The sequence below is a fragment of the Oncorhynchus kisutch genome, linkage group LG20, assembly GCF_002021735.2.
Source record: "Oncorhynchus kisutch isolate 150728-3 linkage group LG20, Okis_V2, whole genome shotgun sequence".
In the NCBI taxonomy this organism is placed as follows: domain Eukaryota; kingdom Metazoa; phylum Chordata; class Actinopteri; order Salmoniformes; family Salmonidae; genus Oncorhynchus; species Oncorhynchus kisutch.
Window position 1 is genome coordinate 30,406,168 of NC_034193.2, and position 17,877 is coordinate 30,424,044.

Genomic DNA, 17,877 nt, shown 5'->3' on the forward strand with positions numbered 1-17,877 from the left:
TCACTAGTTAACTACACATGGTTGATGATATTACTAGTTTAACTAGCTTGTCCTGCGTTGCAAATAATCAATGCTTTGTCTGTTAATTTATCATCGAATCACAGCCTACTTTGCCAAATAGGTGATGATTTAACAAGCGCATTCTTTAAATAAGCACTGTCGTTGCACCAATGTACCTAACCATAAACCCCAATGCCTTTCTTAAAATCAATACACAAGTATATTTGTTTTAAACCTGCATATTGAGTTAAAAGAAATTCATGTTAGCAGGCAATATTAACTAGAAATATTGTGTCACTTCTCTTGCGTTCTTTGCACACAGTCAGGGTATATGCGAACTGTGTGAAGACCATTTCTTCCTAACAAAGACCAGAATTAATTTGCCAGAATTTTACAATTATGACATAACATTGAAGGTTGTGCAATGTAACAGTAATATTTAGACTTATGGATGCCACCTGTTTGATAAAATACAGAACGGTTCTGTATTTCACTGAAAGAATAAACGTTTTGTTTTTTAAATGATCGTTTCTGGATTTGACCATATTAATGACCTAAAGCTCGTATTTCTGTGTGTTTATTAGATTATAATTAAGTATATTATTTGATATTTGATAGAGCAGTCTGACAGCGGTGGTAGGCAGCAGCAGGCTCATAAGCATTCATTCAAACAGCACTTTCCTGCATTTGCCAGCAGCTCTTTGCAATGCTTGAAGCACAGCGCTGTTTATGACTTCAAGCCTATCAACCCCCGAGATTAAGCTGGGAATACTATAGTGCCTATGAGAACATCCAATAGTCAAAGGAATATGAAATACAAATGGTATAGAGAGAAAAAGTCCTATAATAACTACAACCTAAAACTTCTTAACTGGGAATATTTTTAGACTCGTTGAAAGGAACCACCAGCTTTCATATGTTCTCATGTTCTGAGCAAGGAACTTAAACGTTAGCTTTTTTACATTGCACATATTGCATTTTTACTTTCTTCTCCTACACTGCTTCTCCTACACATTATTTAAACCAAATTGAACATGTTTCATTATTTATTTGAGACTAAATAGATTTATTTATGTATTATATTAAGTTAAAATAAAGGTGTTCATTCAGTATTGTTGTAATTGTCATTATTACAAATATATATATATCAAAATCGGCCGATTAATCGGCATCAGCTTTTATTTGTCCTCCAATCATCGGTATTGGCGTTTGAAAAATCATAATCGGTCGACCTCTAGAAAGGACATCTGTATATTTGTAGTAACCGTGTGTATTGGAACACCATCCAAAGTGTAATATCTTCACCATGCTCAAATGGACATTAAATGTAATCTTTTTTTAATTTAATTTTATTTACCCCCCTACCAATAGGTGCTCTTCTTTGTGAGGCATTGGAAAGCCTTCATGGTCTTTGTGGTTGAATCTGTGTTTGAAATTCACTGCTGAGGTACCTTGCATGTGTGGGGTAAAGAGATGAGGTAATCAAATCCACATTTATTTTGTCACATGCTTCATAAGCAACAGGTGTGAAATGCTTATTTATGGGCCCTTCCCAACAATGCAGCGAGGACATTTTTTGAAATAATAGAAAAATAGTATGAAGAATGAATACACAATGAGTAACTTTCCAATATACACGGTGTACCAGTACCGAGTCAATGTAAAAAATCATCAATCGTGTTAAACACTATTATTGCATATAGTGAGTCCATGCAATGTGTGACTTGAGTTAATTTTTACCCCTGAACTTCTTAAAGCTTACCATAACATAAAGGGGTTGAATACTTAATTTTTTAAAATTAATTTGTAAACATGTGATCATAACAACATACAGGAACTCAAGTCCTTCTGTTCACCTGACTTAGAATTCCTCACAATCAAATGTCGACCGCATTATCTACCAAGGGAATTATTTTCGATTATAATCACAGCCGTATATTTCCCCCCCCAAGCAGACACATCAATAACGCCCTCCTTTCGGAAAAGCTGACCACGACTCCAACTTGTTGCTTCCAGCCTACAGACAGAGCCTAAAACGAGAAGCTCCGTGCTCTGGTCTGTTCAACGCTTCAAGACTGCTTCGATCATGTGGATTGGGATATGTTCCGCATTGCGTCCAACAACAACTTTGATGAATACGCTGATTCGGTGAGCGAGTTCATTAGAAAGTGCATTGATGATGTTATACCCACAGCAACGATTAAAACATTCCCAAACCAGAAACCGTGGATTGATGGCAGCATTCACGCGAAACTGAAAGCGTGAACCACAGCTTTTAACCAGGGTAAGGTGACCGGAAATATGACCGAATACAAACAGTGTAGCTATTCCCTCCGCAAACAAACAAGCTAAGCGTCAGTACAGAGACAAATTAGAGTGCCAATTCAACGGCTCAGACACAAGAGGTATGTGGCAGGGTCTACAGTCAATCACGGATTACAAAAAGAAAACCAGCCCCGTCGCGGACCAGGATGTCTTGCTCCCAGACAGACTAAATAACTTTTTTGCTCTCTTTGAGGACAATACAGTGCCACTGATACGGCCCGCTACCAAAACCTGCAGACTCTCCTTCACTGCAGCCGATATGAGTAAAACATTTATACGTGTTAACCCTCGCAAGGCTGCAGGCCCAGACGGCATCCCCAGCCGCGTCCTCAAAGCATGCGCAGACCAGCAGGCTGGAGTGTTTACAGAAATAGTCAATCTCTCCCTATCCATGTCTGTTGTCCCCACTTGCTTCAAGATGTCCACCATTGTTCCTGTACCCAAGAAAGCGAAGGTAACTAAATTAAATTACTATCGCCCCGTAGCAATCTCTTCTGTCATCATGAAGTACTTTGAGAGGCTAGTTAAGGATAATCACCTCTACCTTACCCTAGACCCACTGCAAGATCCATGGTTGATGCTATCGCACTGCACACTGCCCTATCCCATCTCGACAAGAGGAACACCTAAGATTGCTGTTCATTGACTACAGCTCAGCCTTCAACACCATAGTACCCTCCAAACTCATTATTAGGCTCGGGGGCCTGGGTCTGAACCCCGCCCTGTGCAACTGGTTCCTGGACTTCCACAGGTGGTGAAGGTAGGCAACCGCCTCCACTACGTTGATCCTTAACATAGGGGCCCCACAAGGGTGCATGCTCAGCCCCCTCCTGTACTCCATGTTCACCCATGACTGCGTGGCCACGCACGACTCCAACTAAATCATCAAGTTTGCAGACGACACAACAGTGGTAGGCCTGATAACCAACAACAAAGAGAGAGCCTACAGGGAGGAAGTGAGGGCCCTGGCAGAGTGGTGCCGGGAAAATAGCCTCCCCCTCAAGGTCAACAAAACGAAGGAGCTGATCGTGGACTTCAGGAGACAGCAGAGGGAGCATGCCCCCATCTATATCGATGGGTCGCAGTGGAGAAGATGAAAAGCTTAAAGTTCCTCGGCGTACACATCACTGACAATCTAAAATGGTCCACCCACACAGACAGTGTGGTGAAGAAGGTGCAACAGCGCCTCTTGAACCTCAGGATGCTGAAGAAATTTGGCTTGGCCCCTAAGACCCTCACTAACTCCTACAGATGCACCATTGAGAGCATCCTGTCAGGCTGTATCACCACCTGGTACAGCAACTGCACCGAACACAGCCGCAGGGCTTTCCAGAGGGTGGTGCAGTCTGCTCAACACATTACCGGGGACACAATGCCTGCCCTCCAGGACATCTACAGCACCCAGTGTCACAGGAAGGCCAAGAAAATCATCAAGGACCTCAGCCACCCGAGCCATGGCCTGCTCACCCCGCTACAATCCAGATGGCGAGGTCAGTACAAGTGCATCAAAGCTGGGACCTAGAGACTGGAAAAACAGCTTCAATCTCAAAGCCATCAGACTGATAACATAACTTTAAATAAAGTTTGACCTGATTTTGTCCTATTCTTAGATTTATGGTTTTGATGGAGACGTGAATCCAACATATTAATGATTAATTAAAAGATTCAATTTGAATTGGACTAGAGCTTGAAACCCTAGGACTATGTATTGTCTATTTTTAGTTGAACTCTGGACTGAATTGAAACAATAGTTGTTTATGACTGCAAATGCTATATAATAATCATCATGATAATAATAATAATTTATTTAATTTATAGCACTTTTCATTGCAAGTAGTCTGTCGCTTTAAAAACGAAATAAACCGAAAATAATTTCACAAAACAAATATAGGGATCTGGTAGTATTTGGGCGATGGTCTTCCATATATTTAGATGATAAGTCATTCAGAAAGATAGTATCTTGAGAAGAGGGAGCATAGATGGTACAGCCAGGCTGGGAGGTAGAGACATCTGACAGACAGGCCATGGGCACATCCTCGTCTTTGATAGCCATAGCTCCTCCTGCGTAGGTAGGCTGCATCGTCGACTACTGAAATGTAGCACCCACCTCACTGAAGCTTTGGTGACTGTAAAAGTGCCACCACACCTCAGCAGTGGTCCAGAAAAGACCCCAAAAAGCGAGCCTCTGCATCCCCTCACACCGAAGTCCACTTTCCTCTAGGAATGGGGCAGGGGGTAAAAAAAAACGATGCTGTTAATCTGGTGTTGCTGCATAATTCAAATCATAATAGCAAACTAGCTCCAAGCCAAATATATACCGACTTGCCATAATCAGTCCTGCAATTCCATGGGTCACCACCAGATATTTCAGTTAATCTCAGTGGGTTTTGTCCCTCTAGAGGTGTAGGGACTGTGCTTTGGCAAAGTGGGTGGGGTTATAGCCTGCCTGTTTGGCCCTGTCCGGGGGTATCGTCGGACGGGGCCATAGTGTCTCCCAACCCCTCCTGTCTCAGCCTCCAGTATTTATACTTCAGTAGTTTATGTGTCGGGGGGGGGGGGGGGTCTGTTATATCTGGAGTATTTCTCCTGTCTTATCCGGTGTCCTGTGTGGATGTAAGTATGCTCTCTCTAATTCTCTTTCTCTTTATTTCTTTCTCTCTCTGCCTCTGAGGACCTGAGCCCTAGGACCATGCCTCAGGACTACCTGGCCTGATAAATACTTGCTGTCCCCAATCCACCTGGCAATGCTGCTGCTCCAATTTCAACTGTTCTGCATGCAGCTATGGAACCATGACCTGCTGCTTTCAATTCTCTAGAGACAGCAGGAGCGGTAGAGATACTCTGAATGATCGGCTCTGAAATAGCCAACTGACATTTACTCCTGAGATGCTGACCTGTTGCACCCTCGACAACCACTGTGATTATTATTATTATTATTATTCTATGAACATTTTGGCCATGTTCTGTTATAATCTCCACCCGGCACAGCCAGAAGAGGACTGGCCACCACTCATAGCCTGGTTCTTTCCTAGGTTCTTGCCTTTCTAGAGAGTTTTTCCTAGCCACCGTGCTTCTACACCAGCATTGTTTGCTGTTTGGGGTTTTAGGCTGGGTTTCTGTACAGCACTTTGTGCCATTAGCTGATGTAAGAAGGGCTTTATAAATACATTTGATTGAATAAGTTATCAAAAACAAAAAAAGTTGATTTAAAAAATACAATAACAAACAGTAAAATATGATATAGGCCGAAATCGTATCATTGATGATGCATGATTTATAAACTATGTGTCACGTCCTGACCTTAGTTCCTTTTTTATGTCTCTATTTTAGTTTGGTCAGTGTGTGAGTTGGGGTGGGCATTTTATGTTTTTGTTCTATGTTTTGTATTGCTGGTTTTGGCCTGGTATGGTTCCCAATCAGCGGCAGCTGTCAATCGTTGTCTCTGATTGAGATCCATATTTAGGCAGCCTGTTTTCCCACTATGATTTGTGGGTAGTTGTTTTCTGTCTTTCTTTTAGTTACCAGACGGAACTGTTTCGGTTGTTCTTTTTGTTACTTTGTATTTTAGTGTTCAGTAATATTGAATAAAATGACGAACACTTACGACGCTGCATATTGTTCCAATCCTTCATACCCCTCCTCAGAAGAGGAAGAAAACCGTTACACTATGGTTACATTTAATTTGCTCTGTTAATCCTACCCTTTTGGAATGATTTTGATTACAACAGTGAATATATTGAATTTAATCCTGTGTTTGAAATTCCACCCTCAAAACAGAAAAAAGTTGAGGACTTTTTTCATATCCAATGTACTATTTTCCACGTATTTCACGTCACAATACGTTGACAAATTACATTGAAACAACGTTGATTAAACCAGTTTGTGCCCAGTGGGATATAGATAATACTGTAGTTGTTGGTTGCATTATGTCAACACTATCGAAGGTAGTGACTCAAAACATTGCAGCAGTGGAAGCTCCTCAGAAGAGGAAGGGGGGAACCATCCTCAGTGAAACACTTTAAATAGTTAAACACTAAAAAAGTTAACCCGTTTTAGACAAAACTATAGTAAATATATTCACATCACAAAATAATTTAATAACCTTTATTTAACTAGGCAATTCAAATGCCACATCTACCCTGGAGCACTCCTGCAGCCTGGAGGAAGTGTAAACACTCCTAAATGCATCACGGTCACTTTTACAGTCTGCCCATTCTATCATGACAGAATCACTGGTTGGTGAAGTCTATGGTGATTTTCAGTCCAGTGTTTAGACACTTAGGGCAAATCAAATAATGTACACGTTGGTTTATTAGAGATGTGGAATAAAAGCCACTGTTGGCTTCTATTGGTCGCTGCTAGTTATCTTCATCTCAACTAATTTGCGTTGAGATGCTGCGGGCTACCTCCTTTTCCTCCTCTACCTGTACTGCCACTGCCTTGATCGGCTGACCAGGCTAATTGTTTTGGCTAACTGAGATCGCCTATTTTTATTCACATATTGTAGGTATATTCTTCGAGATGTTCTCATTTGGTCTCTCTTCACATTGATTCTTCGCGTGAGATAATTTCAAACAATGGAGTCCTGTGAGACATTTTAAACAATCAGGTTGCCGGAAAGGGCCTTTAAATGCCAGTAACCAATCGGATGTCAGGAAATTACTAATCTTTCAACACGAAGCACTTCCGTCTCCAATGGATATAGCCATGTATGGACTAGCTAACAATATGCTCTGGAAAACAAGCTTTTGAACGATATATGATTCAACGTGAAGAGTTTTAAAAGTAGCGGTTGAAGTTCTACACGAAACATGCTATCAAAAACGATATTTATGGTTGGTGTAGTTGACGGAGTTGGGATAAAATTATACAAATAAAGTATTTATATACATTATTGCCGATTTATTTGTACATTTTATGAAAGTATGGAAGTTATAGTTGCAAAATATCCCCAAATCTGAAAATTAACAGATGGAAACAAAATCACAATTTTTGCCTGTGGTGCCTGGCCTTGACATGTTGTCCGACCAATCAAAGGTTCAGAGAATCAATCTAGAGCTGAAAGCATAAGCTACAGCTGGCTACCACAGCAGTATATAACATGCTGTGAGTATTTGACTCAAAGAGATAGAGAGACAATAGTTGAACAGTTTTGAACAAATTAATTTCTTCCAAAATGAAGAAGTGAGAGAGATAAAACAAAAGTGACAAAGTTTTACTTACTTAGCTAGCAAATGCAGCTCGCTAGTTTAGCCTACTCAAACATTGTTCAAACAGAGGGACGCTATGTTAGCTAGGTAGCTATGGTTATTCAACACTGGAACTCTTCCAAGTCAAGGTAAACTTTTGGTTTTATAAATGTATTGCCACCGGGGCCTGCCGGTGTAACTGCTAAACCGCTTACTGCTGACAGTACACTACTGCATGATTGTAGAGAGTTTACTAATGAGTTAGTTCTATTAGCTATGTTGACTATAACTTTAATATGGTGACAATGATGTAGGTTGTGTGTAGCTGTTATGATATGAAGGTTTGGCTCTGAAAGGGTTTATTGCCTGGTCATAGACAGCTGATGTGTTGTGCACTGAAGTCCACAAGCGAAGGGAAATGTTGAGAAGAGGAGAGCGCGTAGATGCGAGAACTAATTATACAACGATCAAAGAGATCATGCTGTTTGTATGTGGCTGCTATTAAAGTCAACTGTGTTTGCGTGTGATCAGGGGTGTATTCATATCGCCGATTCTGTTGAGAAAAAAAATCATAAAAGGAAGCAACCAGGGACAAACGTACCGTAATTTGACCAATAGAAAAGTTTTTTGCAACTGTTGGACTAAGATTACACCCCAAATAAACTAGATGCAGCAAAATTGTGCAAGGCAGTGTTGAGCGTGTCAATGTCTGTCAGCTTGATTACTCAAATTTCTCTCGACCTGTGCACCTGCGTTGTAAACTTTCATTCATAAGCTAGGTTGTAGCATCCTAATGATGGGTATAGGAAAAAATGTTGTATCGTGTAGTAGCGTAAACCTATCCATGTTACATTGAGCTGGATGAATGGAATATGAATCACAGTCATCCAATATGCTAAATAGAAATAAGGCCGTGCTGATAAAAAAAATGTGTCCCTCATCTTAAACGGCACCGAGCGCCACTGCATTGCAGATATAGAAATACATTGAAAAAATGTCATGTCCAGTCTTTTCTGTTGAGTCCATTCTTATTCTTTGTTGTGTTGTCGTTGTGCAATACAGTACTCGGGAATCTGCAGGTGTAGTTTAGATGCATTAAAGCCTTGGAAGAGAACCAAAAGAACCAAAGAGGGGCCCATCAGTTCAAGGATTTAGGTATGTCGTTCATAGAACATTTTGACCAAGACAAGTTAATGAGTCAACAACAATATAGTCAAACATATGGCCAAAATGAACAACCAAACATAATTTCAGAAGACATAAAATACTCAAGGGTGAGAGGGAACGTTTCAGTGCATTTCAGTTCTCAACTTGAATGTGTTTGACGGGATCAGCATGAACAAGGCATTGAACATAAGCACTAATCTGGATCACACTGACTATTTATATGTAATTCAGTGATTCTCAGTAGTATGACTGCAATGTAGTCTATTGCAAAAATACACTTTGTTTTTGCAACACCTTGAAACACCCCCAAAGCGTTTTGTCTACGAGAACCCTCATGTTTCTCCTTGCACCCATACAAAGTTGCTTAGTACCCCCCAGCCAGCAACTTGTCTCTTTGTGCCCTTTACTGTCTCTAAGGCTGTCTTCAGCCTGAGGGCATATAGGACCCAGACAGACCTTCTGCACCAGGCGATAGTCCGTACTATAGAAAGATGATCTGGAAGAGCTTGGAACAAATCCAGGTCACATGGCTCTGGGTCTGCTCCTGGGAACAGGTCTTAGATGGTTCGCGGTTGCAGAGCGCCACCCTGTTATTGCGCTTCACCTTCTCGTACTCCACCCGAAGGTCTTGGAGTCCTTGGGGTGGAGCATGCTCTTGCGCTCCAGGTCGAACTCCACCTCCTTTGCAGGTGACACCAGGCTGACGGACACATTTCCCTCATGTTGGAGTAGAATTCACCCCAGACAAACATCCTGGACAACTTGGAGTCTTGACGATAATGGGGCAGTTGGAAATTCCCCATTTTACATCCTGGCATCTCCCAGAATTCCTGCTTGGAGAAATTTTGGGACCCCAAAAGGATAGAAACAGCTCTGACTCTATGTGTGGGTATGGATTCCGGGTACACAAACCCACGAGCCACTGTGACCCCTCATGATGAGGTCAGATTTTGTGGCCCCCACCCCAATCAAAGTTGTCCATCCCTTCTTCCCAAATTGCCGCCGATGAAGGAGAGGAGACGAGGAAGCCATTGTAGACTAATTGATACAGTATGCAGCCAATGTCATGTCTTATTTTCTGACCAGATTTGATTAATGTCAGTCAATTACAGTGCATTAGAAAAATATTCAGACACCGCTTGACTTTTTCCACATTTTGTTACATTTTGCCTTATTCTAAAATGGATTTTTTTTAAATCCTCATCAATCTACAGTACACACAATACCCCATAATGACCAAGCAAAAACAGATTTTTAGACATATTTCTTACATCTTGAGAGAAATATTGACATTTTGGATCACACTATACCCTAGTCCAGGGATCATCAACCAGATTCAACCACGGGATGATTTTTTTTCGGTGGATGGTCTAGGCACCGGAACATAATTCAAAATAATTGACTACAAATTGACCGCAAGAAGCTTCAAAAGATATGTTTGACTAAAACATAGTAATTTCAAACCTTGCATACATTTGTATACGTATTTATTATGTATAGGAACAGATTTCTTAAATTAAAATCACCTGGAGCTGATTTCCCTGTGTTTTTACAGTCTATTACATCCAACGAAGAATTGTATATATTATTTAACTTGGGAGGCTAAATAAAATACTTAAACCAACCATATTAACCCTTTGACGCGTACGATCACATATTTGTGATCATTGTTGTGTGGTCCCTGCATCGTACCATCGCAAATCTGTGATTGGAACAGTAGCAACAGAGCGTATGATGCAACAAATTTGTCTAAACAGCATTGTTGTCTGAAAAGTATCTAAACGTTTTGTACTGATGGGAAATAAAGGTCTTCACAACTTTATTTCTCAATTTCACCTTTTATTGTAAAAGATAAATGTGAACTTCATCATCCAAACATCACACGGAACACATCCACAGCTAACTAAACTCATTCCATAAACCAGTCTAATGAACAGGTTGCACTGACAAAAAAACAAAAGTTACCGACCTAAAAGCTAGACTTGTTTTACAATGTACCACATCTCTGGTGAGCACAAGGGAAAAGTGAAAGTTAAGCTAACAGCAGCTAAATTCTTTGATGGCAGCACTGTTTTCTGTTTGACAAGCGAAAATTCCCTAATCCCAGAATGCCATTCACTATAAGACGCAAATAAACAAAGTCAAACATGGCTGTGTCCATTGCCTGAAAAATATGAACGAAGGTTACGTAAGCTATTGGATCACTCCAATATGATATCCTTCCACACGGCAGGATACATTCCGAGTAAGACTTTAAGATTAGTCCCGTATACCGGGTAGTGCTGTGGCTGACTCCCTTAAATAGCTGCTGCCACACACTTCCACCTCGTGTCCTTTTCGAGGCGCCACAGATCATTGTCAAAGAGGATTGAAGTGATTCAATAGCTCACATAACCGTGGTTACATGTGTAACCTTCGTTATTTAGCACTATATTCGATCACTCCAATATGGTATCACAATATCAGATTAATCAGTGAACTAGGTAACGGCCAGACAGAGAGCAAAGTCCCGTAGTACTGAGCTCAGGATAGCCATAGTTGCTATGGTTTTGTGCGTGTTTGTTCTTTAAGTATTCGCTAATGCTGTGAGCGGGAGTATTTTTCCCTGCGTGGAATTATTTTGTTGGTTTATTCGAGTAAAGTACTTTTTTACTCAGTTCTGTGTCCTGCGCCTGGCTCCATCCTACCCACTGCACATTGACACTTGACAGAAACACGCACCAAAATATGGAGTAAGCAGGTGCACCCAGTCCTCCGTCACCGGTGGAGGAGCGCATCCAGCAGCACGCTACGATGCTCCAAATTCTTGGCACAGCCATGGATCGTGTGCTGCACACCATGGAGCGATGGGAGAGAGGGGGTTTTCCCACACCCCCATCCACTTCACCCCACCCCACACCGCTGTCCACCCCTCCATCACCTGGACCCAGTGGGATTTGGCTCTCGCTCCCGAGGGCATATGATGGGACGGCTGCCGGGTGCCAGGGGTTCCTGCTCCAGTTGGAGCTCTACCTGGCGACCGTCCACCCGGCTCCCTCAGGACACGAGAGCGTGTCCACCCTCATCTCCTGTTTGTCGGTGAGAGCACTTGAGTGGGCCAACGCCGTATAGGGGAGAGAAGGTGCAGCGTTGGTCCACTATGAGGATTTCGGGCGGTCTTCGAACATCCACCTGAGGGGAGAGCGGCGGGGGAACATTTGTTCCATCTTAGACAGGGGATGAGGAGCGCACAGGACTTTGCACTGGACTTCAGGACCCTGGCGGCCAGTGCGGGATGGAATGAAAGGGCCCTGATCGACCATTACCAGTGCAGTCTACGTGAGCACGTTCGTCGGGAGCTGGCATGCAGGGACACCACCCTTACCCTCGACCAGCTGGTGGATTTATCCATCTGGCTGGGTAACCTGTTGGCCACCCGCGGACGACCAAATCGGGGCCCGTCCATTCCATCCCCCAGCACCTCCGACCCTACACCTATGGAGCTCGGAGGTGCTGCTCTGAGGATGACCAGAGGCCACACTGCTGGTTCTCCAGGGAGTCGAGGCAGCGTCCCATGTCTCCTCCGAGCGCCGAAACCATTCATCCACCGCAGGTGCCTCGATCTGGGTCTGATGCCACGGTGCCAGGACCGGCTGATAACCTAATACACACTGAAAAGGAGATAGGTTAATGGAGGAATGGCGGAGGGAGTTTTGGGCCATCTCTGCCCAGGGGATGAAAGCCGCCCACTCACCCGGCCGGTCCTGGCAATAGGACCGCAGAAACCTACCCACATCCTGGTTAACTCTCTCCACCTGCCCGTTACTCTCAGGGTGAAAACCTGATGTGAGGCTGACCGAGACCCCCAGAAGTTCCATAAACGCCCTCCAGAACCCAGACGTGAACTGGGGACCCCGATCAGAAACTATGTCCTCAGGCACCCCGTAGTGCCGGAAGACGTGGGTGAACAGGGCCTTCGCAGTCTGTAGAGCCGTAGGGAGACCGGGCAAAGGAAGGAGACGGCAGGACTTAGTGAACTGATCCACAACGACCAGGATCGTGGTGTTTCACTGTGACGGAGGAAGATCCATCAAGAAATCCACCGATTGGTGTGACCACGGCCATTGTGGAACGGGTAGGGGTTGTAATTTCCCTCTGGACAGGTATCTAGGTGCCTTGCACTGGGCGCACACCGAGCAGGAGGAAACATAAACCCTCACGTCCTTAGCTAAAGTGGGCCACCAGTACTTCCCACTAAGACAGCGCACTGTCCGACCGATGCCAGGATGACCAGAGAAGGGTGTGGGCCCAACAGATAAAACGATCGCGGACATCAAACGGAACGTACAGACGCCCAACTGGACACTGGGTGGGAGTGGGCTCTGTACGTAACGCCCGCTCGATGTCCTCGTCCATCCCCCATACCACCAGGCAAGAAGACGGAATTATGGGAGTGGGATCCTTGTACTGCTCCTCTGTGTCATACATCTGGGAAAGTGCGTCAGCCTTAGCGTTCTGGGAACCTGGTCTTTGGGATAGGGTGAAAACAAAATGGGTGAATAACATGGCCCACCTTGCCTGGCGAGAGTTCAGTCTCCTCGCCGCCTGGATATACTCCAGATTGCGGTGGTCAGTCCAAATGAGAAAGGGTGTTTAGCCCCCTCAAGCCAATGTCTCCACGCCTTCAGAGCCTTGATGACAGCCAACAGCTCCCGGTCCCCCACATCATAGTTTCGCTCCGCCGGGCTGAGCTTCTTCGAAAAGAAAGCACAGGGCGGAGCTTTGGTGACGTACCCGAGCGCTGAGACAGCACAGCTCCTATCCCAGCCTCGGACACGTCCACCTCCACTATAAATGCCAAGGAGGGATCACGATGAGCCATCACGGGAGCCGAGGTAAATAGAGCCTTCAGGTGAGTCAAAAGCCCTGTCCGCCCCAGCTGACCACTGCAGTCGCACCGGTCCCCCCTTCAGCAATTAGGTAATGGGAGCCTCCACCTGGCCAAAGCCCCTGATAAACCTCCGGGACTAGTTGGCAAACCCTAAGAACCGCTGCACCTCCTTTACCGTGGTTGGAGTCGGCCAATTACAAACGGCTGAAATGTGGTCATTTTCCATCTCCACCCCTGATGCGGAAAGGCGGTACCCTAGGAAGGAGACCGACTGTTGGAAGAACAGACATTTCTCAGCCTTGAAGTACAGGTCATGTTCCAACAGACGATCAAGCTCCCTGCGCACCAGGGACACATGCTCGGCGCGTGTAGCGGAGTATATTAGAATGTCATCTATATACACCACTACACCCTGCCCATGCAGGTCCCTGAAAATCTTGTCTACAAAGGATTGGAAGACTGATGGAGGATTCATCAACCCGTACGGCATGACGAGGTACTCATAGTGCCCAGAGGTGGTACTATAAATGCCGTCTTCCACTCATCTCCCTCCCGGATACGCACCAGGTTGTAAGTGCTCCTGAGATCCAATTTTGTGAAGAAGTGCGCCCCGTGCATGTACTCTGTCACACTGGCTATGAGAGGCAGTGGGTAACTGTACTTCACATTGATCTGATTTATACCTCGATAGTCAATACACGGGCGTAAACCTCCATCCTTCTCCACAAAAAAGAAACTCTCCTCCTTTGACAGAGGATACACGTGACTCCTGGGAAGTGCTGCGTCTACCAGGAGATTTATTGCACAATCCCCCCGTCAATGGGGTGGTAGTTGAATCGCCTTCTTTTTACAGAAGGCGAGAGTCAAATCGGCATATTCAGGGGGATATGCACGGTGGAGACCTGGTTTGGACTCTCCACCGTAGTTGCACCTATGGAAACACCTACACACCTCCCTGAGCACTGACGTGACCATCCCTTGAGAGCCCTCTTTTGCCACGAAATAGTGGGGTCATGATAGGCCAACCAGGGAAGGCCCAACACCACGGGAAATGCAGGAGAATCAATCAGGAAGAGACTAATTCTCTCCTCATGACCCTCCTGCGTTATCATACATAGTGGAGCTGTGGCCTCCCTAATGAGCCCCAACCCTAAAGGACGACTATCTAAGGCATGTACAGGGAAGGGCACATCAACAGGAACAATAGGGATCCCTAATCTAAGTGAAAATGAACGGTCAATAAAGTTCCCAGCTGCACCTGAATTTACTAGCGTCTTATGCTGGGAATGGGGGGAAAACTCAGGAAATTATATACTGTCACAGGCCGGCTCATAGCCTGTGCCAAAAATGAGGGGACGCGAACAACAGGTATAGGCCAATTAAAAAATGTTCTTTATTGTCACGACTTCTGCCGAAGTCGTTGCCTCTCCTTGTTCGGGCGGTGCTCGGTGGTCGACGTCACCGGTCTTCTAGCCATCATCGATCCATTTTTCATTTTCCATTGGTTTTGTCTTGTCTTCCCACACACCTGTTTTCAATCCCACTCATTACCTGTTGTGTATTTAACCCTCTGTCATTGTCAGAGATTTTTTATTGTCAGTGTAGTTTTATGTTGTATAGGTGCGCGTCGGGTCCTCGGACCCATGTTTGTTTATGTCTGTACCTTTTTAGTGTTATGGAGCATGTTACGTGGTCAATTATTAAAAGACTCCATTTACACTCCATTTTGACTCTCCTGCGCCTGACTTCCCTGCCACCTATACACACACGACGCTGACATTTATTGTAAACAAAACTATTAACTTTAAACTAAGAAAAAGGAATGAGGTGTGGAAGTATCATAATGTAAGGTGTATGTAAAGTGCATGGATGCGTGAATCTGTGTGTGTGTGAATAACTGAGTGAAAACTATGCAAAACTACAAAAGAACAAACAAAACAGGATCATACCTGGAGGAGCGGAGAGAGAGAGAGAGAAAGAGAGGTGATTAGTGACAGTTTAAATACTCTGATCCCAGGTGACTCCAATCACTAACGACCCTCCTCTGCCTGCAGGAGGAACCGCCCCTGCAATGCAGAGGAGCCGTGACAATACGCACACACACATGTGCACAACAGGGAGCTCTGGGTGAGTCAGGTGCCTACTCACCTGGGATGATCCACCAGTGCCCTGCCTGCTGCCTCAACTCCCTGGAGAACCTACCCATGTGGTGCAGGAAACGTCCCCCCCTCCGGTCACCCTCAGAGCAGCACCTCCGAGCTCCATAGGTGTAGGGTCGGAGGTGCTGGGGGATGGAATGGACGGGCCCTGATTCGGACGTCCGCAGGTGGCCAACAGGTTATCCAGCCGGATGGATGAATCCACCAGCTGGTCGAGGGTAAGGGTTTGTGTCCCTACAAGCCACCTCCCGACGAACATCCTCACGTAGACTGCACCGGTAATGGTCGATCAGGGCCCTTTCATTCCATCCTGCACTGGCCGCCAGGGTCCTGAAGTCCAGTGCAAAGTCCTGTGCGCTCCTCATCCCCTGTCTAAGATGGAACAAATGTTCCCCCGCCGCTCTCCCCTCAGGTGGATGATCGAAGACCACCCGGAAGCAGCCCGTGAAATCCTCATAGTGGACCAACGCTGTGCCTTCTCTCCCCCATACGGCGTTGGCCCACTCAAGTGCTCTCCCCGACAAACAGGAGATGAGGGTGGACACGCTCTCGTATCCCGAGGGAGCCGGGTGGACGGTCGCCAGGTAGAGCTCCAACTGGAGCAGGAACCCCTGGCACCCGGCAGCCGTCCCATCATATGCCCTCGGGAGCGAGAGCCGAATCCCACTGGGTCCAGGTGACGAAGGAGTGGACAGCGGTGTGGGTAGGGGTGAAATGGATGGGGGTGTGGGAAAACCCCCTCTCTCCCATCGCTCCATGGTGTGCAGCACACGATCCATGGCTGTGCCAAGAATTTGGAGCATCGCTACGATGCGTGCTGCTGGATGCGCTCCTCCACCGGTGACGGAGGACTGGGTGCACCTGCTGAAAGATTATGGGACCATGCAGCCGTGGTAAGGAACAAAGTCAAGGTATTAGAGTGGCCATCACAAAGTCCTGACTCCAATCCCATAGAAAATGTGTGGGCAGAACTGAAAAAGCGTGTGCAAGCAAGGAGACCTACAAACCAGACTCAGTTACATCAGCTCTGTCAGGAGGAATGGGCCAAAATTCACCCAACTTATTGTGGGAAGCTTGTGGAAGGCTACACAAAACATTTGACCGAAGTTAAACAATTTAAAGGCACTGCTACCAAATACTAATTGAGTGTATGTAAACTTCTCACCCACTAGGAATGTGATGAAAGAAGTAAAAGCTGAAATAAATAATTATCTTGACTATTTATCTGACATTTCACATTCTTAAATAACTGACCTAAGACAGGGGATTTTTACATGGATTAAATGTTAGGAATTTTGAAAACTGAGTTTAAATGTATTTGGCTAAGGTGTATGTGAATTTCTGACTTCAACTGTATCTTGTTCTCAGTCTGTGGGCATGACGCAGAGTGATCCAATATCCATAGCCATGCCATTTAACAGTTGTCAACGGCCCTTGCTCAGCCGTACTCACTCACCTTACTCGCCGAGCCTTCTCGCTAGCAAAGTCACTGATCAAGACTTTTAAGTCCAGTTTTCTAGCTAACTGACTTTCAATGGACAGCATGGCAAGACTACAAAGCCTATTCTGGGACATAGTGGACCTCAAATCGTTTTTTTTTGCAGTTTTAGCTTACTGAAAGCTCTCTCGCCACCAGCAACAGTGCAAAATATACATAAAGCAATGCACACTTCTCCAAAAATGCTTTGCAGCTGCATCTTACATATTGCATTCAGGAGACCAAGAGGGGACAGTTTAGGGGGGAAAGTGGCAGCATATACAGTGTTCAGGTGTCTTACTTCATGATGAAACTCAGGTGTAAGATCTCTGGAATACTTCATGACCAGTGGTTGGCACACAGAAGGGACTTTATACTCACTAATATGCTCAACTTTCAGAACAGCAGAAAATTGTTCTACAATTTTTGCAGTGGTGTGGAATGTAGTGTTCAAGTCACTTAAAACAAAAACACTGTGTTCTGAAACACCGTTGCTGCACTGTCCTGAGCTGTCTCCTCTTGAGAGGTCTCATCATGGAATCTTTTCCTTTTCCTCTTCCTCTGTCAGCTGTGTTCCTTGCTAAACTGAGGTGCAACATCATTTGCGTAGCAATCAGCGTTGCCTCAGACAGGAGAGACACCCATCCATCTCTATGAGCCTGAATTTCTTCCTTTAAGGCTCTGATATTG